The 27523-nt window shown below is 30.5% G+C and overlaps 1 protein-coding gene across 3 annotated transcripts in view; it reads left to right on the forward strand.

Annotated features, from left to right (window-relative positions):
• LOC145291414 (uncharacterized) overlaps positions 1-27523 on the forward strand; it is an 879668-nt gene that overhangs the window by 814602 nt on the left and 37543 nt on the right. The window contains exon 15 of one of the 3 annotated variants that reach the window (XR_013869410.1): positions 4370-4404. The exons of the other annotated variants lie outside the window; for them this stretch is intronic. The gene's annotated coding sequence lies outside the window, so the exon portion shown is untranslated. The remainder of the gene's footprint in view (positions 1-4369; positions 4405-27523) is intronic. 3 annotated transcript variants of the gene reach the window in all.

Here is a 27523-nt window from a genome sequence, read left to right on the forward strand (position 1 = left end):
CAGTTTCACATAAATGGTAGTAATAAAGTAATAAAGTTTGGTTGTAGAAAGTTAAAACAGTTTCACAGAAATGGTAGTAATAAAGTAATAAAATTTGGTTGTAGGAAGTTAAAACAGTTTTACAGAAATGGTAGTAATAAAGTAATAAAGTTTGGTTGCAAGAAATTAAAACAGTTTCACATAAATGGTAGTAATAAAGTAATAAAGTTGGTTGTAGGAAGTTAAAACAGTTTCACAGAAATTGTCGTAATAAAGTAATAAAGTTTGGTTGCAGGAAATTAATTCACAGAAATGGTAATAATAAAGTCGTTTAGTATGGTTGTAGGAAGTTAAAACAGTTTCACAGAAATGGTAGTAATCTTCTTCTATCTATTCTTCTTCTATCTTCTCTATATAAATAAAATGAACTCATTTTTTCCCGTCGGATTTTGACCTTAATAGGATTAAAAATCAAGATATTTCATGCAAATATAATATGCACAAACAGCAGAACAATATCTGAGGTGTGTTATAGGCTTATTATTTCTCAAATCCCTCGATAATCTTAGATTTCTATACTTTTTCTGCTGAGAAGTCACGGCCAAAATCGGTTAAGATCAATGGAAGTGGTAAAATATTTTCTCTCTAATAAATTCCTCCTCCCCCTGCCACCACTTAACACCGTTTGGGGATCGTTCACAAGGAACAGTTGAAAAGAGAACACCGGTTTGGCTTTGTAGTTCTTTCATGTGAAGTTATTTAAAATCACTAAATTAAGCTGCAGTGCTCTGTGGCGTAGTGGTTAGCGTGCTGGACAATTCACATTATATTTTCACGTTCGTGTCGACCTACCGTAGTCGTTTTTTTTTTGTTTTTTTTCCCTAAACAACTGGAATGGACTTTTCTTGGTGGCCGAACTGTTAACGTTGCAGATGTTTTATTTTGTTTTTTTTTCACACTTTATTTTCCTACTTTTACTCATGACTCCGGCTTTGATCCTTCCTACTTACCTACCATAACATTTTTTAAAACTCCCCCCCCCCCGTCCCGGAAACAAACACTCGGGCAACGCCGGGTACCCCCGCTAGTAAAGTAATAAAATTTGGTTGTAGGAAGTTAAAACAGTTTCACAGAAATGGTAGTAATAAAGTAATAAAGTTTGGTTGTAGGAAATTAAAACAGTTTCACATAAATGGTAGTAATAAAGTAATAAAGTATGGTTGTAGGAAGTTAAAACAGTTTCACAGAAATGGTAGTAATAAAGTCGTTTAGTCTGGTTGTAGGAAGTTAAAACAGTCTCACATAAATGGTAGTAATAAAGTAATAAAGTTTGGGTGTAGGAAGTTAAAACAGTTTCACAGAAATGCTAGTAATAAAGTAATAAAATTTGGTTGTAGGAAGTTAAAACAGTTTCACAGAAATGGTAGTAATAAAGTAATAAAGTTTGGGTGTAGGAAGTTAAAACAGTTTCACAGAAATGGTAGTAATAAAGTAATAAAGTATGGTTGTAGGAAGTTAAAACAGTTTCACAGAAATGGTAGTAATAAAGTAATAAAGTAATAAACTATGGTTGTAGGAAGTTAAAACAGTCTCACAGAAATGATAGTAATAAAGTAATAAAATTTGGTTGTAGGAAGTTAAATCAGTTTCACAGAAATGGTAGTAATAAAGTAATAAAGTTTGGTTGTAGGAAATTAAAACAGTTTCACAGAAATGGTAGTAATAAAGTAATAAAGTTTGGTTGTAGGAAGTTAAAACAGTTTCACAGAAATGGTAGTAATAAAGTAATAAAGTTTGGTTTCAAGAAATTAAAACAGTTTCACAGAAATGGTAGTAATAAAGTAATAAAGTTTGTTGTAGGAAGTTAAAACAGTCTCACAGAAATTGTAGTAATAAAGTAATAAAGTTTGGTTTGCTGCCGAAAGTTTTCTTTGTGTGATATATCTTCAAGTAAAGATTACTCGGTGTCTAGGTGATGGAGTCAGTTGAAAATACAGCTTCCTTCATAGGCGCCAGGAAGTTCTTGGTCTGTTTTGTAACTCTCAAAGAGTCTGGAAGTAGTCTTTTAATAGTACGGTCGAAATTAAAATATCCTGGTGTCTAATTTGTACACATGTAACCTAACTGCCTCACAGGAATCCTTTCCTCAAGAAGAAAGGAATGACAATGTCATAACTACTACAAATTTATATTTCTTTTTTAAAAATTGTGTCACATTTTACTATTCTAGTATTTCATGCACATAAATTAAAATGCCAGCAATATGAAGAGAAAATTCAATAAATGAAATGTTCAGCTAGGAAATTGAAAAAAAAAATAGAAAAAACGAATTCAAGTTAAAACAATTCAATAAAAAAGAAATGATATATAGAATGTTAACTGTTATGGCTCACACTCCGGCATAACAAGAAACTGGCGAATTCCACACAGATGCACTGCACTCTTTTTTCTCTCATATAAACGTGAAGTATACCCTTTACCAGAGGCGATCACTGAGGTGAAAGTTGAAATAATGTTATTCTCAGGTGGTGTTAAACAAGATTGAATATAATCATATCGGTTATATATGTAAGTAAAGATGCTGGAGAAGTCCTGTACAGGCATGCTTTAAGAGGAGTGAAGAGAAAAGAAACCAGCAATGGAGAGGAAGGAGAACACAAACGGCAGTGGGCTGGAATAGAATTCCGTGGAAACTGAAATAGAGCTTGTCAATCAAGGAAAGGTTTGCACAGTCAAAGCAGATGCTACAATTCAGCAACGAACAAATATGAAGCATAAGCTCCATTGTCACTAAGACAGACGAGTGCCAACATTAGACATTGATATAAACTATATGCAAAATTTTCATATTCTTTACTGAGCATTTATTGTTTTTAAATATGATTATCCTAGAGTGATTATAATAAGTGGTTTTCGTTATACATACATCTCTCAATTCAAATGAAGAAATTAGAGCTGCTCCAATCACTTTTGATCCATGCCTCACAATTCAAAAAAATATAATTGAAATTCAGTGAAAATACATATTGAATAAATAAACAAACAAATGTAAGTAAATAAATAATATGTATAAAGGTTGCTGGTTAAGGTAGAGATATTAATATTTATGAGATAAAAAGTAAAAACTACAAATAAACTTTTAATTAAATTTTGTACAGCTTATTTTTACTTTAATCTAGAGCATGAAAATAAGACTCTAAATTGAAGCTGGAATTTAAAACATATAAGCAAATGCATTACAATTAATGTCTTTGTTAATTTTCTATAAAAATATTTTATTTTCATTTTCCTTACTCAAACTAAATCAACCTCATTGGTAACAAATAATTAGCAATTTTTCTTACATTTATAAAAGTTAATCAAATATTATTTTTAGAAATAGAAATTGAGTTAGAGCAAAACAAAAAGAAATTGAGTTAGACCAAAGAAACTCTAAATTCAATCAGTTTGTTTTTAAAATTTCATTTATAATATAGAAAAAATTATTCATCATTTTAACCGTGTCTGCAATTTATTGTAAAAGCATAATTTATTTGAGTGACAAGTTATAACTGATCCTAAATGAACAGCTTATATGAGTTGCATCACAAAAGTCAATAAAAACAAATAATGTACATGGAAAAATTAGCAATATTAGTTTTATCCATAATCTCATTACTAATTTTCTTTTTGATCAATCTAAAATGATTGGAGTGGATTTTATGGTTGTAGAACAAAAGCTCAATGGATAAAATCTTACCACAAAAATTGAAAAATAAACCTATCACAATCGAAATAAATCTAATTTAAAATTTATCGAAATTATATTTTGGCATAAAACTTTTGCATAACCATTAATAATTTTGCCTACATTTTTTATAGCAAATTTTAAATCTATAATTACTTATGAAATACTGAAATAAGTATTCTTAATGCTTAATAATAATTAATCATCATATAAAAAGGGCGCTTTTTTGCCTTACACTGAACATACAAATTCAACAAAAACACTAAATTAGAAAAAATGTTAATGTTAAAATATGCATAAAACATCTTGCAAAGAAAAACAATGCTGGAAAAACTATTGATATTTATAATGTATTCAAATATAAGAATACAATTTTTATCATTATTTTATTTGATTTATTTTTGTTGTGGTGAAATTCATTTTTAAAATTTTGTGATTTCTTCTCAAGTAATCTTCTTTCTGGTCACCGATTTTATTTCAGTTTTTATTTTGTAAGGGGTGTGTTGTTTTAATTACTAAGACATTTCTTTTAGCGCTTAAAGAGTGGAAAATCTCAACGTTTCTTTGGAATGTAAACCGAAATAGTATAAACCACAGAAAGAGTTTTTTCTTTAATCATTTCTAACTTATTTCTAGCAAAGTGTCATTGCTTATTTCTTGCAGAGTGGGGTGGGCCCAAGAATTCTCTGAAGTTCTAAGTAAGTTGTTTGTCAATGTTCCGATCTCTATTTAGGCAACACACCACTGCTCGCTGTTGACATATCCTCTGAAAATTTACGTTTTTTTTTCTCAATGACTGAGCTTTGCATGTTTTAAGCTAAATGTTTCTCTCTTTTCTCTGTTGCATTTGTTGAGTTTTCAGCAAAAGCTTTTCATTTGTTTTCAAATTTAAAAAAAATTATTTTAGAGCATAGTACAACAATAGAATTTAGATCCTAATACATTATATCCCCTACATATTTCTTCTTGGTTATGAAAACTGTTCAAGTACAAATAAACAAATATATATTTTTGGCCATTCTCTCAAGATATTATATATATATATATTTGTGTGTATGTGTGTGTGTGTGGATAGATAGATACAGATATAGATATATGGGTGTGCATGTGCAATTATTCATGTATGCGTTTATATATGCATGCATTTAATTCACATATATGCATACAGGGTGTATATATTTATGATACATATTTGTGTATGCATGTATACACATACCTGTGTATGAATTTATATCTATACATCTATCTATCTATCTGTCTATATATGTGTGTGTGTGTGCGCGCGCGCGTGTGTGTGTGCGCGCATCTATATGCATTTATATATGTGTGTGTGATTATATATAGGTGTATGTATACATATGTGCATGAATTTATACATAAATACACATGTGTATTAATATATATATATATATATATATATATATATATATATATATATATATATATATATATATTACAGATTATATTAATGTAAATTTAATTTGATCAAATTAATATATATGTGTGTTTCTCAGCTAACTAAAATTATGAATTTCTTCACATTTCAAAATAAAAATATCTCTACAGAAAACATAAAAGCATGTGAATTATTGGTAGTAATATAATTTTTTTGAAATTTTAATATTTCTGACGGTCCTCTGTCCTTTATAAAATCTGTATTTTTTTAATAAAAATTGATTGATATGCAACTTTTATATATAAAAAAACTGGACATTCTAAACTTTGTATAACGCTCTTTTCAAATTTTCTTTAAAAACGCTTCTGTGTCGTTCGTCTCCGTGTGAAATCGTACGTTTGAACGGCAAATAGAATTTCTCTTTGTTTTTGATAACAACTATTCAACGTACTTGCGTTTTTCGTATTCTAATTACCATGAAATACAACTTTTTTTCAATTAAACATTTTTTTTTAACACTATCTTTCTCGGTTTGTAAAAAACTTATACATATTAAAATCATCTATGTTGGAGTCCAGATCTTATTTGTACGTATTTAGCTTTGTTATCTATTTTTATTATTTTTGTTTGCATTCAGTTGCAGACGGAAATGTGCTGTCTATTAAAATTCATTAGATGCTATCAAGTCTAATATCTGCTTGATTGAAATGTTTAGTTATTTGTGAAGAAACCCATCGTTTCTTAACGGGGAAACACACTTTAAATTGCAACAAAAGCATATGTGGATTTATCATATCAGTATATGTATATAGGAATGAGTGGGAGTTATCCCATTCAGTTCTTCTGTTGCAGAAATCCGATAAAACATTAACGATCTATGTCCCCACCACGTTACTTTTTTAGGTTAAAAGTTAGACTATACGAATTAATAAACGCCTATTGTAGTTTTAATTTAAAATCTAATTCGCTTTTTAGCATAGTTTAAACCAAGAAGAAATATGATGGGGATATTGTTTAATATAAGTGGTTGCAAAGGACAATTCATGTGTGAGCTGATCATAGAAAATAAAAAAATGACCTTATTTAATCAATATTTATGAACTTCTACAATACGAAAGCATATTTAAGCTCTTAAAAATGATAATAAAAGATTTTAGATGCTTTCATTCTCTGACATAAATTTAAAATTAAATACATTAATATTTAATTGCTAGTCGTTCTTATCTCTTAGCTAAATTAAAAAAAAACGAATGCGACATTTTTCTATATTTTATGTCACTATTTGGGAAATTTTTCAATAAAAGATCATCAAATTCAGTATATTTATAAACCTAAGATTTCATTTACAAAGAAACTTACCGAAGTAGTTATTTTCTGTTCTCTTTAATTTGAGCATTTGACAAAATTGTTGAGATAAGGAATTACAAAGTCCATTCTATAAAGGTAGAGTTTTCTTGTTCTGCTATCTATCCATACACACGTCTTAATAACTCACAATCACCAAATAGCTCTATTCACTAAAACAAATAAATTTACTAAAGTCATGAAACGTGTGGACTAAACTTGACAAATCTCTCTGATGGTGTTTATATCTCTATATTGGGCCTATTGAGTGGATTATTTAAAATTAAATGAGTCAGCCCACATGTTATACTCAACTGAAGTGATGAAAATAACAGTAAAAATGAAGACAGAAAAATCAACTTTGAAATGTTCTATTATTTTCTTTATCTTCTTTTAAGGGCAAAAGTTTGTTTATATATCCAGTTAAAACTGTAAAAATACAAAACGGATTACTATAAATTTGGTATTGCTGTTACCGTTGCTTCTCCTGATGCATAATATCTATAAATTAGAAAAACAAAATCATTAATTCCTTGAGGTAGAAATTAGGGTGGGTGTATCGTTTTTCGTTTTTTCAAAAGAACGGAATGGTCGTCTGCGCATGCGTGGGGCTTCTCTGCGAAGCGCCGAAACTCATGTTTCCTTTTGCTTTTTTATATGGTTTTACATTAACCTACTAAACTTCAGGTAAAGCAGTTCACGTAATCTTTAATAATTAGCAATTAAGAAAACAAAAACAAAACAAATATGATAACTTCAAGTGACCTTAAAACATATTCCAATTTTTCTCGATAAATCACAAAACACAACGTTCTGAGAATTCAATGAAAGATATTTCCACATTCCTTTCCGCTAACAAACAAAAAACAGCTTATTTGTCCATCTATTGTATTCCTATTCGTCGATTTTTTCATTAAAAAACAGCCAAATTAATTGTACGTGAAAGCAATAAAATAAAGCAAAACCGAAATAATCATACTGAAAAACAATAACAAAAACACTTTATGTAATATTTGACAACTTAAACATTTCAGCAGAGTCTGTAAACTGCTGAATCAATTTTCACTAAAAAAAACGACGTACTGAATAGTTAAAATGCTTCTAAATTCCTTTAATTTCAATTACTTTTACGTGAAAACAAACGTAATGCATCCATGGGCTGTTTATATATATATATATATATATATATATATATATATATATATATATATATATATATATATATATATAATCAACTTTAAATAAATTTGATTGTTTTTAATGTTTTCTTTTTCAACGTTTTAGATAAATATTATTGTTTTATTATTATTTTTATTATTGTTTCCAGCAGTAATCCAGAGAACACATGCTAGTTATAGATAAAATTGCCTCAGCAACTTCATCCATGATGTGTAAAGAACACGTAATAGATTAAATAAAAGGGTTTCAGAAGTATAACTTTCTATTCGACATTTGAAATGTTTTCAAATTCCTTTCAGTTTTTCCGAAACTTCAGTTTTCAACGACCGTTATAGGTTGCGCAGTTTAAATAACTGGGACATAGTAATTAAAGCGCATTTAATCTAGCTGCACTGATGAGTTGTGATACAGCAAAACAGTACTGTATATGGATGACTATATATATATATATGATATATATATATATATATATATATATATATATATATATATATATATATATATATATATATATATTGAGATTAAGAAAGGTAGTATTTGATCAACACTGCTGTGAGCCATGATTTGACGTACTGTTTTGTTTTTAAATTCCCAAAATTGGTAAACAACTGATGATCCCTTAAATTAACATTAGTACTATGGTGAATTCGAGAGAGTAAGTTGATGCATTGATTGCTGGTGATTAACTGACCTACTGACTAAATAGTTTTCTAACGAATGATAAAATATATAAAAATGAAAAAGTTTTAAAGGCTAAAAAACTTCCAAGACTATATATATATATATATATATATATATATATATATATATATATATATATATATATATATATATATATATATATATATATATATATATATATATTTACACTGAGGAAGATCGAAGGATCGGTAAGTGTTTTTGAAGGAAACATTCTTATTTTTTTAAAGGTGTTTTTGTATTCCTACACGTCAACACATAGGAAATAAATACAGAAAAGATATAAACATTTATATATTTTTCGTATTGATTTTTATATATATATATATATATATATATATATATATATATATATATATATATAGTTGTAAGTTATGAAAATATATAGCAATTAAGCTACAAAATATGTTCTTCATTTCATCTAGGTAAGGACTTATCAGGCAAAAATTTTAGCATCTTTTTTTTTAGTTCTACTTACATATTGAATACTGTTACAGTTGAAGTAATACTAAAAGTCGGAACATAAAAGATATCTTCTTATACATATAAATAACCTTGTCTGTCTGTCTGAGGAACGCTCTCTATTTAACTACTTTGTTAATTTTTGATCTATAGATTTTAAGCTTGATATATAGGGGATTTAGACCTGTTTTTTTAACCGGTAAAAACAGTTGCTAAAGGGTAAAAAAATTGAACGTGTTATTCCTGCACATGCCCAAATACACATTTATATCTTTAAAAACATTATTTTTTAAGATTTTATATGTATATAGATTTAGATGAGAATAATGCTGAAGAGCTACATGTTTTGGTTTCATTTTTAGCTGATGGCACCCAAATCATATTCTTTTTGCTTTTGAATCCACCACTATGTATTGGGTACAATATAATAATCGATATAATATATAATAATAAATACGAAATTTGCATGGATTAAAATATTATATTTAAACATATTTTACGATCGGGTAATGCTGGGCGGCCTGCTAGTCTGAAATACAATAGATAGAATAGATGTGTTTACATACACTGTTGCCTGTAATGGGAAGAGAAAAAAACTCAGTACCGTTGATTTAGAAATGCTCTGAAAGTCCACTAAATATCTAATAAAACAAACATATGTGAACTAAACTAATTTATGTGACATTCGTACCGTATTTAGGGACATATTTTAATATTTAACAAAACAAATGTAAGGTGGACTTGGTCCAAAGAAAATAATGTATTTATGTAGTAACTAGCATTTCAGCCGGGCGTTGCCTGGGTGTTTTGAGGTGTACGTTGAGCAAAAAAAAAAAAAAAAAAAAAAAAAGCGGTGAATTTTTTTAAATTGACTCCTATTATGACCCTTTAAAATTTATTGTTTTTGACTCAAATTAAATTATTAAGTTAGATCCATGTCCAAGGAACCTATATCTAAAATTTCAAGTGTTTCTACCCCCAAATTGTCGGAGGAGTTTGGTAGAGTTCTCAAAGATCAAATCGTTGAACTTTGACCCCTTAACAGCCAAATTTCTGGCCGAAAATAAATTACAAATGTATATCAAATTTCGAGTCTGTAGACTGAAAATTGACAGAGTTATTGCGAAGGAAAATGTACACACACACACACACACACACACACACGCACACAGACACGTTCACTTTCATATATATTATAGACTAGCATTTTAGCCCGGCGTTGCCTGGGTGTTTGGAGGTGTATACTGAGTAAAAAAAAAAAAAAAAAAAGCGGTCAATTTTTTTAACTTTAACCCCTATTATGACCACTTAACATTTATTGTTTAGAGCTCAAATCAAGTTATTAAGTTAGATCCATGTCCAAGGAACCTATATCCAAAATTCCAAGTGTTTAGTCCCTAAATTGTCGGAGGAGTTTGGAAGAGTTCTCAAAGGACAAATCGTTGAACTTTGACACCTTAACAGACAAATTTCTGGACGAAAACGGATTACAAAGATTTTCCCAAATCTCAGTACCCTGTATATCAAATTTCGCGTCTGTAGACTTAAAATTGACAGTTACTGCGTTGGAAAATGTACACACACAGACACATATACACACAGAGACACGTTCACTTTTATATGTATACTACCAATTCAGCCCAGCTTTGCTCGGGCCCTATGTACTGTTCATAACTTGCCCTACGTGTAAATACACTTTATGCAAGATTTCAACTATTTAGACCAAAATTGTCTGAGTAATTTCGTAATGACCACAGAGGTAAATATTTTATAAATTGGCCAGTTTTGACCCCTTATCATTAAATATTTTAGTCTCAAATCAATATAAAAAGTTTCACCCATGTCTAAATTACCTACATCTAAAATTTCAAGTCTTTAGACCCAAAATTGGCGGAAAAATTTCATAGAATCGGCAAAGATCAACGCTTTCAACTTTGACATTTTGGCAGCCAAATTTTCGCCCCCAAACTGATTAAAATGCTTGCCTCCTGTCTGAATACCCGCTATGTGTAAATTTTAAATAATTAGACCCAAAATTCGGTGGTAGTTTGTTAGATACCGCAACGGTCAAATCTTTTGAACTTTGACCTTTCAGAAGCTTAAATTTTCGAGCCAAAAAGCTTGCCCTATCTCTGAATATCCTTTATGTAAAATTTCAAATGTTTAGACCAGAAATTCGCTGAGTAATTTGGTAGAGACCGCAGAGGTCAAATTTTTTTTTAACTTTGACCCCTATTATGACCCCTTAATTTCTATTGTGTGGGGCTTAAATCAAGTTATTAAGTTAGATCCATGTACAAGGAACCTATATCTAAAATTTCAAGTGTTTAGACCAAAAATTGTCTGAGGAGTTTGGTAGAGTTCTCAAAAGTCAAATCGTTGAACTTTGACCCCTTAATCGCGAAATGTCTGGCCGAAACCCGGTCACAGAGATTTTCGCGAATCTCAGTACCCTTTATATCAAATTTCGAGTCTGTAGACTTAAAATTGACAGAGTTATTGCGTATAGAAGTGTACACAGACACACACACACAGACACATTCACTTATAATACTAGCATTTCAGCCCGGCGTTGCCCGGGTGTTTGGATGTGTGTGTTGAGCAAAAAAAAAAAAAAAAAAGTGGTAGTAGGAAGGCAGGCTCGATCCGTACCGCGAATGAAGAAAAGAACGGGGGAAAAAACACTGACGTCCTTGCGGTTACAACCACCGCCAAACCTGAATTATGTTAAAATTTAGGCTAGACAATCATAAGGAGAGGATAACTTTAAAAAATATCGGCGAAAAAAGCGACCCTTCCTATAGAAAACTGCCCAGTTGAAGGTGAAGATATTAATGTTTTTAGCCAATTTTTCGATATTTGTCGTATGAAAAGGTAGGACTTTAAAACGATACTGATCTTGGTAAAATCCGTCGACTCTGTCGAAAGTTTTAGGCAAACATGCAAACATACATATACATACATTTATATATTGGTAACTTAAAATTTTCGACCCAAACCGATGAAAAGCTTGCCCTATCTCTGACTACACTTTATGTAAAATCTCAAATGTTTAGACCAGAAATTGTCTGAGTAATTTGGTAGAGACCGCAGAGGTCAAATTTTTAAAAACTTTGACTCCTATTATGAGCCCTTAACATTTATTGTTTTGGGGTCAAATTAAGTTATTAAGTTAGATCCATGTCCAAGGAACCTATATCTAAAATTTCAAGTGTTTAGACCCAAAATTGTCGGAGGAGTTTGGTAGAGTTGTCAAAGTTCAAATCGTTGAACTTTGACCCCTTAATCGCCAAATTTCTGGCCAAAAATCGATCACATCGATTTTCCCAAAATCTCAGTACCCTTTATATCAAATTTCGAGTCTGTAGACTAAAAATTGACGGAGTTATTGCGTAGGGAAATGTACACGGACACAGACAGACAGAGACTTCCACTATTATAGATATATTAGCATGGGTGCCCGGCGTTGTCTGGGTATTTGGAGGTGTATGCTGAGCAAAAAAAAAAAAAAAAAAAAGCGGTCACTTTTTTTAAGTTTGCCCTCTATTATTACCCTTAACATTTATTGTTTTGGGGTTAAATCAAGTTATTAAGTTAGATCCATGTCCAACAGACCTATATCTAAATTTTCAAGTGTTTAGGCCCAAAATTGTCGAAGGAGTTTGGAAGAGTTCTCAAAGGTTAAATCGTTGAACTTTGACCCCTTAATCGTCAAATTTCTGGTCGAAAACCGATCACATCGATTTCCCCAAATCTCAGTACCCTGCATATTAAATTTCGAGTCTGTAGACTAAAAATTGACGGAGTTATTGCGTAGGGAAATGTACACAGACACACACACACACACACACACACACACGCGCAGACAGATACGTTCACTTTTATAGATATGTAGATAGAAGACTAGCATTTCAGCCCGGCGTTGCCCAGGTGTTTGGATGTGTATGTTGAGCAAAAAAAAAAAAAAAAAAAAATGGTAGTAGGAAGGCAGGGTCGAAGAACGGGGAAAAAGCCCTGATGTCTTTGTGGTTACGACCACCGCCAAACCTGAAGTGACTTATGTTAACATTTTGGCTGGACAATCGAAAGGAGAGGATAACTTTCAAAAATATCGGCGAAAAAAGCGACCCCCCCCCGTTTAAAACTTCGTCGATGAAGGTGAAGATATTAATGTTTTTAGCCAATTTTTCGATATTTGTCGTATGAAAGGTTGAACTAAAAAACGATACTAACCTTGGTAAAATTCGTCGACTCTATCGAAAGTTTTAGGCAGACATGCAAACGTACATACATGCATAGATTTATATATTGGTAACTAAAAATATATCTAAAAATTCAAGTGTTTATACCCAAAATTTCGGAGGAGTTTGGTAGAGTTCTCAAAGGTCAAATCGTTGAAAAAGTGAAACAGAGGGAATATGGTGAAGAAAAGCGTGATTTCACGTGATTTCACGTGATTTCACGGCGGTAAAATCCAAAAATATAAGTCCAAGACAGTTAATTTAATTTTCCATTCGCACAAGTAAAATCCAAGGAAATCACGTAATTGGAAGATGGTCCAAAAGAATCCAAAAGGTCGAAATCCGTGGAATAATTCACAAATATGTACAAGGAAAAGGGGAAAAAATGTCAATAATAATAAAAGAAAAATAAGATATGCTTTTAACATGGCTGCCGAGAACAAAGTTTATTTTATATATATACTAGCATAGGTGCCCGACGTTGTCCGGGTGTTTGGAGGTCTATGTTGAGCAAAAAAAAACAAAAAAAAAAACGGTCAATTTTTTTAAACTTTGACCACTATTATGCCCCCTTAACATTTATTATTTGGGGCTCAAATCAAGTTATTAAGTTAGATCCATGTCCAAGGAACCTATATCTAAAATATCAAGTGTTTAGACCCAAAATTGTCGGAGGAGTTTGGTAGAGTTCTCAAAGGTCAAATCGTTGAACTTTGACCCCTTATCAGCCAAATTTCTGGCCAAAAACGGATTACAAAGATTTTCCCAAATCACTGTACCCTGTATATTAAATTTCGAGTCTGTAGACTAAAAATTGACAGAGTTATTGCGAAGGAAAATGTACACAGACACACAGACAGACAGACAGACACACAGACACGTTCACTTTTATAGATATATAGACTAGCATGGGTGCTCGGCATTGCACGGGTGTTTCGAGATGTATACTGAGCAAAAAAAAAATAACGGTCAATTTTTAAAAACTTTGACCCCTATTATGAACCCTTAACATTTATTGTTTTGGGCTTAAATCAAGTTATTAAGTTAGATCCATGTCCAAGGAACTTATATCTAAAATTTCAATTGTTTCTACCCCAAATTGTCGGAGGAGTTTGGTAGAGTTCTCAAAGGTCAAATCGTTGAACTTTGACCCCTTAAACGCTAAATTTCTGGCCGAAAACCAATCATATCGATTTTCCCAAATTTCAGTACTCTGTATATCAAATTTCGAGTCTGTAGACTTTAAATTATTGCGTAGGGAAATGTACACACACAGACACACAGACAGATACACAGACAGACAGATACACAGACACGTTCACTTTTATAGATATATAGATAGATATATAGATATAAATAGATTTGGAAAAGCTGCAGTCATTATTAGATATCTTCCGGGAATTACACTATTTCTCTTCAAATTATAATGATGGTGGGGAGGAAAAAACACAGTGAGCTTGGATTTAGGAGTGCCATAAAGGGCTCCCTAATTTTAGTGGGGTGGTTTCAGTAGTAGTGATTATCATTACTATTTGTTAAGTTGCATACCTTAGTGAATCCAGAGTGCCCAATAGTTTGCATGCTATTCCTTTTATGTTTGTATACAAAGTACATGGTGATGCTTGTAAGCCAAAATAGGAATAATACGGTATCATATATGGTAAGGAGTATGAGTTAAATCCAAAATGCTCAATATCCTGAATAGAGCAGGTATGTTTATAGGCTGCATATCCTCAAAAAAACAATTTCACTGTGTTTTGTCATACTATGTTATCCATGATAATCTGCTCGGCTTTACCCAGGATAGAAAGTGATATATAAGTAATCAAAAGAATAGCGTGTGTTCAAACGCAACTTAATTTCTTTGATTCGTTTTATATAAAATGACATCACCTTCTGAACCGGCACTACTACATGAGTCTATAGGGAGGCAAGGACTGCTTATTTTCTAACTGCAACTTCTGTTCTGAACCAGCACTTCTTGATGAGTTTATAATGAAGCAAGGTTGCCTAATAACTAAATCTCCTCCCCTTCAGAACAAGTACTGCTTGATTAGTCTATAGTGAAGCAAAGGTTGCCTAATTCTTACTGCATATCCATTTCAAATCCGGCACTGCTTGATCATCAAGTATTGTCAAATCACTAACCGTACCTCCCCTTCTGAACACAGGTTGACGAGTCTATAGTAAAGCAAAGGTTATTTAATCAGTAGCCGCATTTTCCATTTTTAGGTAGTAGCAATAATGTGTTTATCCTGTGATCATGATACCATTCACCCAGAAATTACCAGCAGCTTCTTTTTTTGTAAGGAGGGGTGGAATGTCTGTTTGCTTGTCATGAAACCATGCTCCTAGACATTATCTCCTGCATTTTTTTAAGTAGTCTGTTGTCATAAAAGCATATTCCCAGGTATTACTATCACCTTTTTTTGGAAGAAAGGGGAGGGAGTAAATAGTATTTATTTTGTTTTCATGAAGCAATCCTTTTAGGCATTATCTCCTCTTTTATTTTTGGTAGTGGTGATAATGTTGTATCTGTTATATGGTCATGATATCATATTCTGAGGAGGGATTATCATCACTTTTTGGGTGGGAGGGGCGTAGTGTAGTATCTGTTTTATTGTATTGAGATCAGACTATTTGGCATTATTTTCTCCTTTTTATTGGTAGTAGTGATAAGTAGCTGTTCTGTGGTCATGTGACTATCCTCCCAGGGATTAACAAAACCTTCTTTTTTAGAGGGTTGAGTACTGTGGTATCTGTTTTGTTTTTAGGAGACTATCCTACCATGTATAATCTCGTCTTTTGCTTTGGTAGTAATGATAATGTAGTATCTGTTCTGTGTTCATGAAACCCATGGATTACCAATGCATTCATTATTTTTGGAGAAGTAAGTTGTGTAGTCTCCGTTTTATTGTATTAACACCATCCTCCCTGGTATTATGTCGTCTTTTACTTTTAGAAGTAATAATCATGTCGTATCTGTTCTATGGTCATGAAACCATACTCCCAGGGATTACCAGCATCTTCTTTATTAGAGGGGGTGTATTTTTCTTTATTGACCATCCGTCCAGGCATTATCTCTCCTTTTTTTAGTAGTACTAATAATATATCTGTTTTATGGACATTAGACTATTCTCCTAGGGATAACCGTCACCTTTTTGGTAGCAAGAGGGTGTAGTGTCCGTTTTGTTGTCACAAGACCACATTTCCTAGCATTATATTCTTTTTATGTCAATGGTGATAATTTAATGCCTGTTCTGTGGTTATGAGAACTATGGATTACCAATACATTCATTTTTGTTTGGAGAGTTGAGTAGTGCAGTGTCCGTTTTGTTGTATTGAGATCATCATTCTAGGAATTATCTCTTATTTTTGGTGTTAGTGATAATGTAGTTTCTTTTCTATGGTTATAAGATTATCATTCCAGGAGGGATTACTAGCACATTCTTTTTTTGTGTGGGATAGTGAAATGTCCGTTTTACACCCAGGCATTATCTCCTTCTCCTTTCGTACTAGTGTGTTGTTGTTAGGAAACCATTATTTCCCTTTTTTTCTATTTTGGAAGCAGTGATAATGTAGTAATTGTTCTGAGGGATAACCTCCACTTTTTTAGGGGAGGGAGAAGTGTAATGTCCATTTTGATGTCACCAGACGATCGTCCCAGGTATTATCACTTCCTTTTTATTGGTAGTAGTGATGTTGTTTGTGTTCTGTAGTTATGAGACGATCCTTTCAGGGACAACTATCACCTATATTTTTGTGTGTGTGTGTGTGTGTGTGTGTAATGTGATGGCCATTTTGTTATCATGACATATTCTTCAGGCATTATCACCTTTTTGAAAGTAGTGATAATGTAGTGTCTGTTATGTAATCATGAAACCATACTCCCAAGGATTACCAGCACATTCATTTCTTTGGAGAAGTGTGTTGTGTCTATTTATCATGAGACAATCTTCTCAGGCATTATCTCCTCCTTTTCTTTGGTATAAGTGATAACTAGGGCTAGGACAACAGCATATTCTTTTCATTTTTTTGATTCTCTAGCGTGTACCTGTTGATATCTTATATGCTTTTATATAGAGTGACATGGTTCTCTGTGGATTAACTGTGTTGGATATATACTTGAGAGTCAAAACAATGAAAATAATATGCTATTATCATAGCCCTCGTGATAATGACCATTCACCCAAGTATTATCATAAACGCTTTTTTTCTGGAGGGAGGGTCGGGTAGTGTCGGATTTTTGTCATGAGACTATCTCCCCATGCATTATTTCCTCCATTTTTTGTAATAATTATAATATAGTATCTGTCTGTAGTCATGTGACAATCTTTCCAGAGATTACTAGGATTTTTTTTTGTTTTTTGGAGGGGGAAGTTATATCCATTTTGGTTTAATGTAACCATCATCGTAATTTTCAGTAGTAGTTATAATGTTATAATGTAATAATTTTCTAATGTATTTTTGTATTGATTTGGAAAATTGCTGGGTCTTTCATCAAGATCTCCAGGAATTTACTTCAAATCATGAGAATATGTAGGTCATGAGATCATTACCATAATTTTCTTTAAGAGGTAAGGGAGTGGTGTAGAATCTCTTCTGTTGTCTTGTAACCATCCTCCCAGGCATTTTCTTCTTTTTATTATAAATAAGGATACTACAATATCACTAAAGCCAAGCTTCTATCTTTACATCATCAATGCTCTGATTCCTTTCTGGTATCAATTCAAATGAATGGCTCTCGTCTTGGGGAGGCTCCATGTTTTGACAAGCTTCTGGGTCTGATCTTTACTCCTGGTCTTAAATGGAACACATGCATCAAATTTGTTGCCAAGGTCACTGGAAAAATGGTGGGATCATTCTATTGTTCCAGTAGATGTCTCACTGCTGATGCAATTCTGTACCTGTATAAGAGCCAAGTACATCTAAGGATGGAGCACTGTTGCCACATTTGGGCAGGAGCTGCTAAAAGCACCTTATCCTGCCTTGACAGAGTTCAAAATAGACTTCATAACCTAGTGAGGGATGATCTTTTCTCTGCCCTGCAACCTCTTTTCCACAGAAGAGACATTGCGAGCCTGTCTTTGCTCTGTCATCATTGTCATGGTGAGTCTGGTCTGAATTCTAATCTATTGTCCCTCCCTCACCAAACTTTTATGAAAAACGCTCTAGTTGAAAACACTATCAATAATTTCCCCAACTCTTTATCTGTGCCTAAACCTAAATGTAGATTCCATGAACAAAGCTTCTTTATTAGAACTGCATGCCTGTGCAATATGGTCGGTTTCAAGTTCAATGTAAACAAGTTCTTGATGTGCCATCCCCTAAAGTAATTCAATTTACCAAATTTCCACTACTAACGATTACTAGATTACTGTCCCATTGACTGCCGGACACTAATTAACCCTTATCCTCGAGTGGCTTCTGGGCTTTGATGAATAGTGACTTGTAAAAAAAGAAAATATCTTCTGTGCTTATGAGACCATCATCCTAGGAAATACTCTCATCTTCTAGTTGAGGGATGGACGGTTAATGTAGCGTCTGTTTTGTTGGCACAAAACCAGCCTCACAGGCATTATCTCTCCTCTTTATGGTAGTAGTTATACTGCAATGTCTTTTTTATATTTTGGTCATGAGATTATCCTCCTGGTAGCAAATAAATTGCCATTATCAACACCATTTCTCTTTATACATTGATTTCAACTATACTTTGCTGTGAACCCTCCTTACTAACACTATTAATATTTGGTTTTGTTTTACTCGGTATTGTCAGGCAGCAATAAATTTGTCTTTATTAATATTACTGTATTATATATAATTAGTGAGTGAGTGGAGGTAAACAAAATCTATTGTTCAACTTGGCGTTGTACTGAATAAATAAATATGAATTAAGATGTAATATCTCTTTGAACTATTTTCATTATTAACATATTTTTTCTTCATGTTATGGTGAAAGCGCATGAAGGGAACGGAATTGCCGGGAATCAAGAATGTCATTGGTTTTTTTTTCTATTAAAGGAAGAGAGGAAAAGGGAGAAAGATACAGAGATGGCTTGAGAGACAGGGAGAGTTAGAAATTTTAACACATAATTTTACTTCTATTTAACTTTATATGACCTTGAGCAATGCTAGGTAGATCTGCTAACCTATAAATGGCAGTTGTCTGTGTGTATGTGTGCTTGTATGTTCATCTAAAAGTTAAAAACTATAAAACAAACCCCCCACAAATTTGGTATATTCTTGATCGGCGTTTCCCTGGATTAATAATATCTAAAATTTAAAAATAGTTATTCATTTTGGGGGGATTAACTGACCCAGTTTTCATCAAGGTTGGGGATGGTTTTTCCGCAATTTCCAATGCTTTCTATTATATAATGGAGGCATGAATGACATTATTACTATTATTTGCAATCTCATTAAAGAAAAAAAAATAATTCGTTGGATGGAGTTAAAAGGTGTGGTAGAAGAATGTGTAAAGACGGGGAAGGAAGAAATATAGAGAGACGGATTGCACATGGTAGAAAGATAGAATTTTTAATATAAAGTTCTAACACACTTTTTAACTTCTTCCATTTTGATTTTTGTAGCAATGGCAGGTAGCCCTGCTAGTTAACATATATTTCTCTTTAGTGGTAGATTTCATAAGAAAGAGTGTACATGGGCAACTAAAAAAATGATTTTTTTCGTGTCTTTTGTAATTAAACAAATATGTATTATCAATAGAATTGAAAGTAAATATTGTCTTTAAGGGTAGCTTAATTTTCACATATAATACACAGAAGAATTATATATAGTGAAATAAGTTTTTAGAAAACTTGTGTCTATAAAAAGAATAGTATAATCTATATGCAATTTCATAAAAATCAGCCCAGCCGTTTTCACATCCATGGGAAACGAACTCACACACACAGAAACACACACAGACGAAGTTCCTTTTATATAACAATAGAGATAATATGGTAGTAACGACAAAATTAAAACTATAAAGGTATACACAATATACATTATTATAGTTGGCTAGGACTTAAGTTTCATTTTTATCTTTTAAAAGGAAGATAGGCAGGATACTTTTGTGAACTTAAAATGATTGATATTAAATTTTATCGTTGTGGTTGTAAATATTTCATTGTACATTGTTGTTACTACATGTGTGCCAGAAAAGAAGGATGATTAAGAAATAGTTTGAATTAAAATGATATTTAGTTTATTACAGTTTATTGGAAATAAATGTTAAAAGATGTTTAGAAAGTCATATAATGCATAAAGCGTGTACAAAAAAGTAACTTTGAAATGAATCTTAAACAAGGAGGTACATTAAATATATAAGTGTTATTCACTTTAAAGAGTAAAAAGAGGGAACTTAAATGTCTTACAAAGGTAACCTTTACATAGAGCATGAACAGGAAAACACGTTCCGTTTCTTCAAAACTAGAAACTAGAAAGATATCCAAATCTCGTTTTCAATTTGGGACACAAAAACGAATTAAACATATATATACACAACAGATCATATAATTGAATAATATGTAACACTCTCTACCACCTTATCGAGACCAGTTCAAAAATAAAGAACATTTTGATCGTAATATATAATAAGTAATAGTTTATTTTATTTTAATATTAAATGATTCGATCTGATTGCATTACATATAATGTTATATTTTAAAAAATTAATATATCTTAATTTTAACTCTATATTTGTAGAACAATTTTGAATAATTATATATGTATCTAATTTTAATATTTATCTTAAATCAATATAATTTTATTTTTTATTTAATTAATTGCAATAACTAAATTTAATTAATTTTTATTAATTTGAATTTAATATTTAAAAAGTATTTTAATTTAACATCTAGATAAAAACAGAATAAATATTTAATTATATAATATCAATTTAATTTTAACTAATCTTGCTTATTTTAACTAATTGCAACTTGGTAAATATTTTATTTAATAAATTAAACCGTTAAGTGCATTAACATGTTACTATCAACGACACGGGCCTTGCTTTGAATATTAGATTACAATTTATAAATTATACCCCTTTATATTCGGAAATGCAATTTAAAATTCAAGCTGTTTTATAATAGTACCCTCAATGACAACTTAAAGAATTTATTTCATTTTTATATATTTTTATTTTACCATTGAACTGATAATTATTTTTCATTTGTTATTCATTATTTTTTTTTTTTATTTTATCTATTACTTAATTAGTTTTTGTACATATCTTTTAAGATGATTTTTTTAATTTACATAAATAAATCTCTGCTCCTGCAATCCGAAAATAGCATTTTTTAATTCCATATTTTATTTTTATTATTCATTAATGTAAAACTTATAAACTATATGTTAATTTAAGAAAACTTATTAACTTTGTTCATTCTTTTTCTTCCTTCTTTATTTCTATTCTTATGTATTGCTTGAATTTCAAACATTTTTTTTTTCAATTCCGTGAAGAGTTTCACTGTTTCAATTTATTTTGTCTTTGGACCACTGACTGATAAATATAGTACATGTTGTATTCCTTATTATATTAGTTAACAAAAAGTCAGTCAGAATTTCTGTTAAAATGTAGACATGTATGCATTCCTCCTATAGTTTTGCAGCAGACTAATCTTAGATGCAAATAATAAAATTAAAAATGGGATATTATATATATATATATATATATATATATATATATATATATATACACACACACTTTATACATTTCTTACTAAGCTAAATCGATACCTCAGTCTCGAAAGACAAATAATACCCTCTGTAGGGGCAGCTGCGCGTGTAATTGTGTGGCAAGAGTTGTGCCATCACGAGCCACACCTCTCCTGAATTGGCATTGCTTGAGTCCAATGACAAGGAGAAGTGCTAGATAACTGGAAACAATGCTAAGCAGAGAGTACATATAGCGCCTGGAAGTCCCAAATGGTCACCCATCTGGTACTGGCTAAATTCATCGTTGATTAACTTTGGTGATCTGACAGAAACCAGTGAGTCAAATGTGATTATGCCGTATACAAAATCTAAAACATTCCGATAAATGGTACAAACTGGTAGCAATACTTGAAAACGAAAATCAAAAAATTCTATGGGACATGGACGTACAAACAGAAACTGCAACAGAGGTAAAGCAAAAAGATAAAGCAAAGTGATAAAGGAACATCACATAAATTCAAGAAAATTGAAACATGATAATTGTAAGCTACTTCCCCTAAAAAAGGAGTGTTGGCATCAACCGACACTACACCAAATAGTAGTGAAGTCAAAGAGGATGGCAAAACTAAGGAGGGAAAGCACTAACCAGACCTTCACTGGATGAGGGCGAAGAGGACAGAGATCTTGCAGAGGCTTATTGCCAGCTAAATTCTAGTGAAGGCAAATGGTCGGCACCAGCAAGACATCAATAACTGTTGTGATAATGTGAATTCATTTGCAAATATTATCAAAAGAGGTGGAAACTACTATATATTTGGGGAGACTTGTTGTCACCCAAACTCCAGGGAACTTCACAGATTGTTTTCAGTGAGTAATGTTTGATGATGACCTGCGTGGAAACTCCTAGGAAGTAACATTATTATTATTATTATTATTATTATTATTATTATTATCATTATTATTATTATTATTATTAGTAGTAGTAGTAGTAGTAGTAGTAGTAGTAGTAGTAGTAGTAATAATAATATTAATAATAATAATAATAATAATTATAGCAGCTGTTGTGGGAATAGTGATAATAAATGTTTATTATAAAACAACAAATATATATTAAAATAAATCTATATTAATAAAATTCTGTGACAACCTATCGTTTATCTGCGTACACTTGTATTGGTTTCTCCTCTCTGTATAAATTTCACATTATTTTTTATACTGTTGCTTACAATAAAACATGATTTTAAAATCTTATTCCGACAGCAAAGTTTAATTACAAAATTAAATTGATTATAGTGCATTTTGTTTCTTCATAAAAAAAAATCAGTTATTTTAATATTTTAATACTTAAAAATTAATTACTTTGTGAACCTTTAAAATTAAAAGGAATTTAAAAACATTTCAGTTATCGAATAGCAATTTATTTCTGACTTAAATTATTAGCAAAAAGTTGTGTATTCGAATTTTAAAAGTCTAGAAGTTATTTACATACAATAATGTTATAAATAAATATTAAAACAAGATTAGGTTAACAAAAGTAGTCATTTTCTAACAATTTGGTTCAGTTGATAATTTAGTAACAAAGAATAAGTAATAATTTAACTAAAACATCGAATTAAAAATGAATTTGGTAAATAAAAATCATCATAGTAAAGAAAATGAAAATAAAAATCAAAGTATAAAAATTCCAGGGCGACAGCAGGTTCGTACAGCTAATTAATAATAACAACATAAAAGTCATGAGTAGGAAAAAGAACTATTGAATAATTTCCTGATTTGAAGCAAGATGCTTCAAATCAGGAAATTATTCAATAGTTCTTTTTCCTACTCATGACTTACATTATTACTCATGAAATAATTATATCAAACTAATTCAAATAAGAACTAAGTCACAATAATAACACCATCTGACAATTATCCCTTAAAGGCATTAAATCCAGTGTAATATCGATTCGATGAGTTGATTTGTAATGTTACACCAGCTCTGTTACGTTTAAACAGTTTTTAAACATTATTGTGCATTCACATTGCAAACTTTTTAAATATTCTCTCTCTCACATGTATATATAATTCTAATAATTATATATATATAATTATTTATTATTTGGGGTAAACAGTTACATATGATCGCTACAAATAGCCATCTGTTTCAGTCAAAGAGACTTCATCAGGCGACCTAGAACCTATATATATATATATATATATATATATATATATATATATATATATATATATATATATATATATATATATATATATATATATATATAATTCTAATAATTATCTTTATAACTATTATGTCAAAGATATCATGAGAGATAGTATCTAGAATATTGAAACAAATCCCAATATGATAGGAGATGCTCAATATTGCAAATATGCAAATAGAGTATTAATATCTTTAAGAATTATATAAATAATATATATATATATATGAAAAAGAAACAAAATTACTATTCAAAATTGAATAAGGATTGCTTATTTTATATGTTCAATTACAAAAGTGTTTAGCGATTATACCAAGGTATTTCGAAACTTATATTTATGTATTGAAGGTCCTTCCAAAAGTAAAGCTTCCTTTTTAACTCAAGAAGGTAAAAAACAAAAAACTACAAAGACGGGAGTGGTACCATTAAAACGAGCAACCTTTTGTGCTCCACGTTTTATTTTTCTATATAGCCACCACCATTCTCAGTGCATGTTTGTCAGCAATGAATGATGGCTGCGCATGAGCGTCCAGAAGGCACTTATCATTGGGTTGTTCCAAATTTTTTTTAACTCAGAAAATTGAAGAGCTACGAAGACGAGAGTGATACTGTTAAAACGAGCGATTTTATGTACTCCATAATTTATTTTTCTATATAGTCACTATCATTCTTAATGCACTTTTCTCAGCAATTCAATGATACATTTCTGCTTCTGACACATGTCTATGACAGAGTTGTTTTTTAGAGTCTCACACCGTCAATATCTACAACAGAGATAAAACTTTCATGCCATGAATGCATAATTTCAATCATAAGAATGCAATTTGCAATTCTCGCTGATTCATTCAGGCAGAATAAAAACTTGAGGCATTACTTTTGCAATGCCCCTCGTATGTATTTTTGCATTATCAACATTCATACAAATATGATTTCTTGCATAATTTATAGTTTTCAAGTTGCTAACCAACAAAATTTATAGCCTGCCTATGAATATTATTTTGCTAACTACTTTCCTCTGAGAATAAGAGGCATTATTTTAAACACCATGCAATGCAGAACATTTTTAGGTTTTTATATTCCTTGTTGAGTAATAAATTGTTTTAATTTCTAATTTACAAAGTTTATATAAAATTCCTTATATCAATACTCTATCTCAAATATTGAGCTTTTTCATCTGGTTAGGATTGTCATGTGAATATTAATATCAATATTTATACTTGCTTTACCTTTGCAGAATTATTTAATTTGTAAAATTGAAAATTCTTTGGAATATATATATATATATATATATATATATATATATATATATATATATATATATATATATATATATATATATATCTTACAATGTTTATATATATATATATATATATATATATATATATATATATATATATAAAATACATTTTAGTCATCGACATACAGATCTGTTTCGTTGTTTCACAACTCATCAGTGCCACTAGACTAACACCTATCCCAAGCCGAGGATCGAACCTAGAACTGTCGTGATGACAGTCGGCAGTTCTACCCCCTGACTACGGAAGCGGTGGCCGCAAATTAATCCGTCCGAATGTCTATTTAAATAAACATCCGTCCGCCGCTCGTAAAGGGCTCAAACGTTTGTTTGTAAACAAACCGCGAGCTTCGCATTCTTTCAGCTAAATTAAGTGGCGAGTGAGATTATTTACGATAGTGCTCAACCCAAGAGGGGGGCTTTATAAAATATATTTTAGTATATATATATATATATATATATATATATATATATATATATATATATATATATAAACATTGTAAGAAGTCTATGCTGATCGATCCATGTTTCAAGATTTTCATGTTTCATTAGGACTCCAAGTGACTTTCATAGTTACTACTGCGAAATTCGCTTGGAGTCCTGATGAAACATGAAAATGTTGAAACGTTGATTAATCCATGTAAACTCCTTACACTGTTTATATAAAAGCTCTATACTCATATTGAGCACTTTTGAAGAAATATCTATTTTAAGTTTATGCTAGCAATATACATGAACTATATATATATATATATATATATATATATATATATATGATCAAACAGTTAATAAAATATGTTAAAAAACACTTTGAAATGAGTTTTGTTTTCAAGTAAGATCTTTGACTTACTTGTTGTTTCATCAAATACTTCTGCATGCAAAAATCCGATCCCGCATTTTGCTAAATCCTACCCTCTGATGAGAAGAAAAGTATTTCTTCGAAACTCAGCGGATTAAGGACTATCCATTTATCTAGTGTTTCCTTTTCAGATTAAATATGTTTTTAATTCATTTCAAAGTGTTTTTTAACATATTTTATTAACTTTTTGCTCATATTATAAGCTCTATTTCCTATTTGGTTTTATCGAGCTTTTATATCTGGCTGAGATAATTTTATAAATATTAATTCTTTAATATTTATAATTTACTTTAATTTTACCATCTTGGATCATTTTGGTAAATTCAATTGTAATTTTCATTTTATATATATATATATATATATATATATATATATATATATATATATATATATATATATATATATATTATAAATGAATATTGATTACTTTTTGGTGATCACGAATGCACACAAATATATATGCTACTACTAACATAAAGATATAAAATTAATAATGAAATGAAAGTTAAAATTTTAAATTCAAAATATATAAACAATAGAAAGTTATATCTCAGTAATCATTCATTTTTAAGGTATCCAGTTCTTACTCATGAGAGTAAATAAAATCTCATATTTTTTCATTACGCCTACATATATAAATGCTTTACTGTTGATGAATTTATTAGTTATTTTTATATTTTTTATACGGCCAAACAGATCTGATATGCAATATTATTCCTTGATAAAGAAGAGAGCTTCCAAAATGAATGCTGATACAGATTTTAAGAAGTACATAGTACAGAACATTTATTCCAGATTGTTTTTTATTGACCTGCTATAAGAAGATTACAAATCTATTTTGACATAGAATAATGTTGATTTTCAATTAAAATAAGGTTGAAGATGCTGATTGGATATTACATTACAGGTGTTTTAAATGCTGTAATTTAAATACGTAAGAAATTATTTATCGTGGAATAGACAACATTAGATAGCATTCTGTTTTAATAGTGTCTGATACATTTTGAAGTTCTATATAATGCACCTAAGTTTTCGAAATCAAGTTGTAAAAACTTAGATTAATAGGTTTTATCAGCAAACAATGGAGCTTAACTATTTTATAGCATTATTTTTGTTAATTTAACCCTATAATTTCAGCAAAAAGGTACCATTTTTTTCATTAGACATTATTAGTATCGTTCTAGAGAAATTCAAGAAGGATGTGCCAGCAATGTTTTCAGACTTTCTTCAAATTTTCACAATTTATCTATAAAAGAAATAATACCTGATAATGTCTTTTATCCATTCTTATTTGATGGTCTTTAAAAGTTTTAGAGATGTTTTGGAAGTTTTCGCCTTCTAAATTTCTTTTTGTTTTCAAATGGTTGTTTTAGTGGTTTCGAATGAAAACAAAGTTAAAGATATCAGACTATTTTCAGTATTTGATAAATGATATGGTGGGCTATGACATGTACATTTAGAAAAAATTCCTGTTGATT

This window comes from Euprymna scolopes, chromosome 2 (genome assembly GCF_053919585.1).
Source record: "Euprymna scolopes isolate OS-2025 chromosome 2, ASM5391958v1, whole genome shotgun sequence".
Taxonomy (NCBI): Eukaryota; Metazoa; Mollusca; class Cephalopoda; order Sepiida; family Sepiolidae; genus Euprymna; species Euprymna scolopes.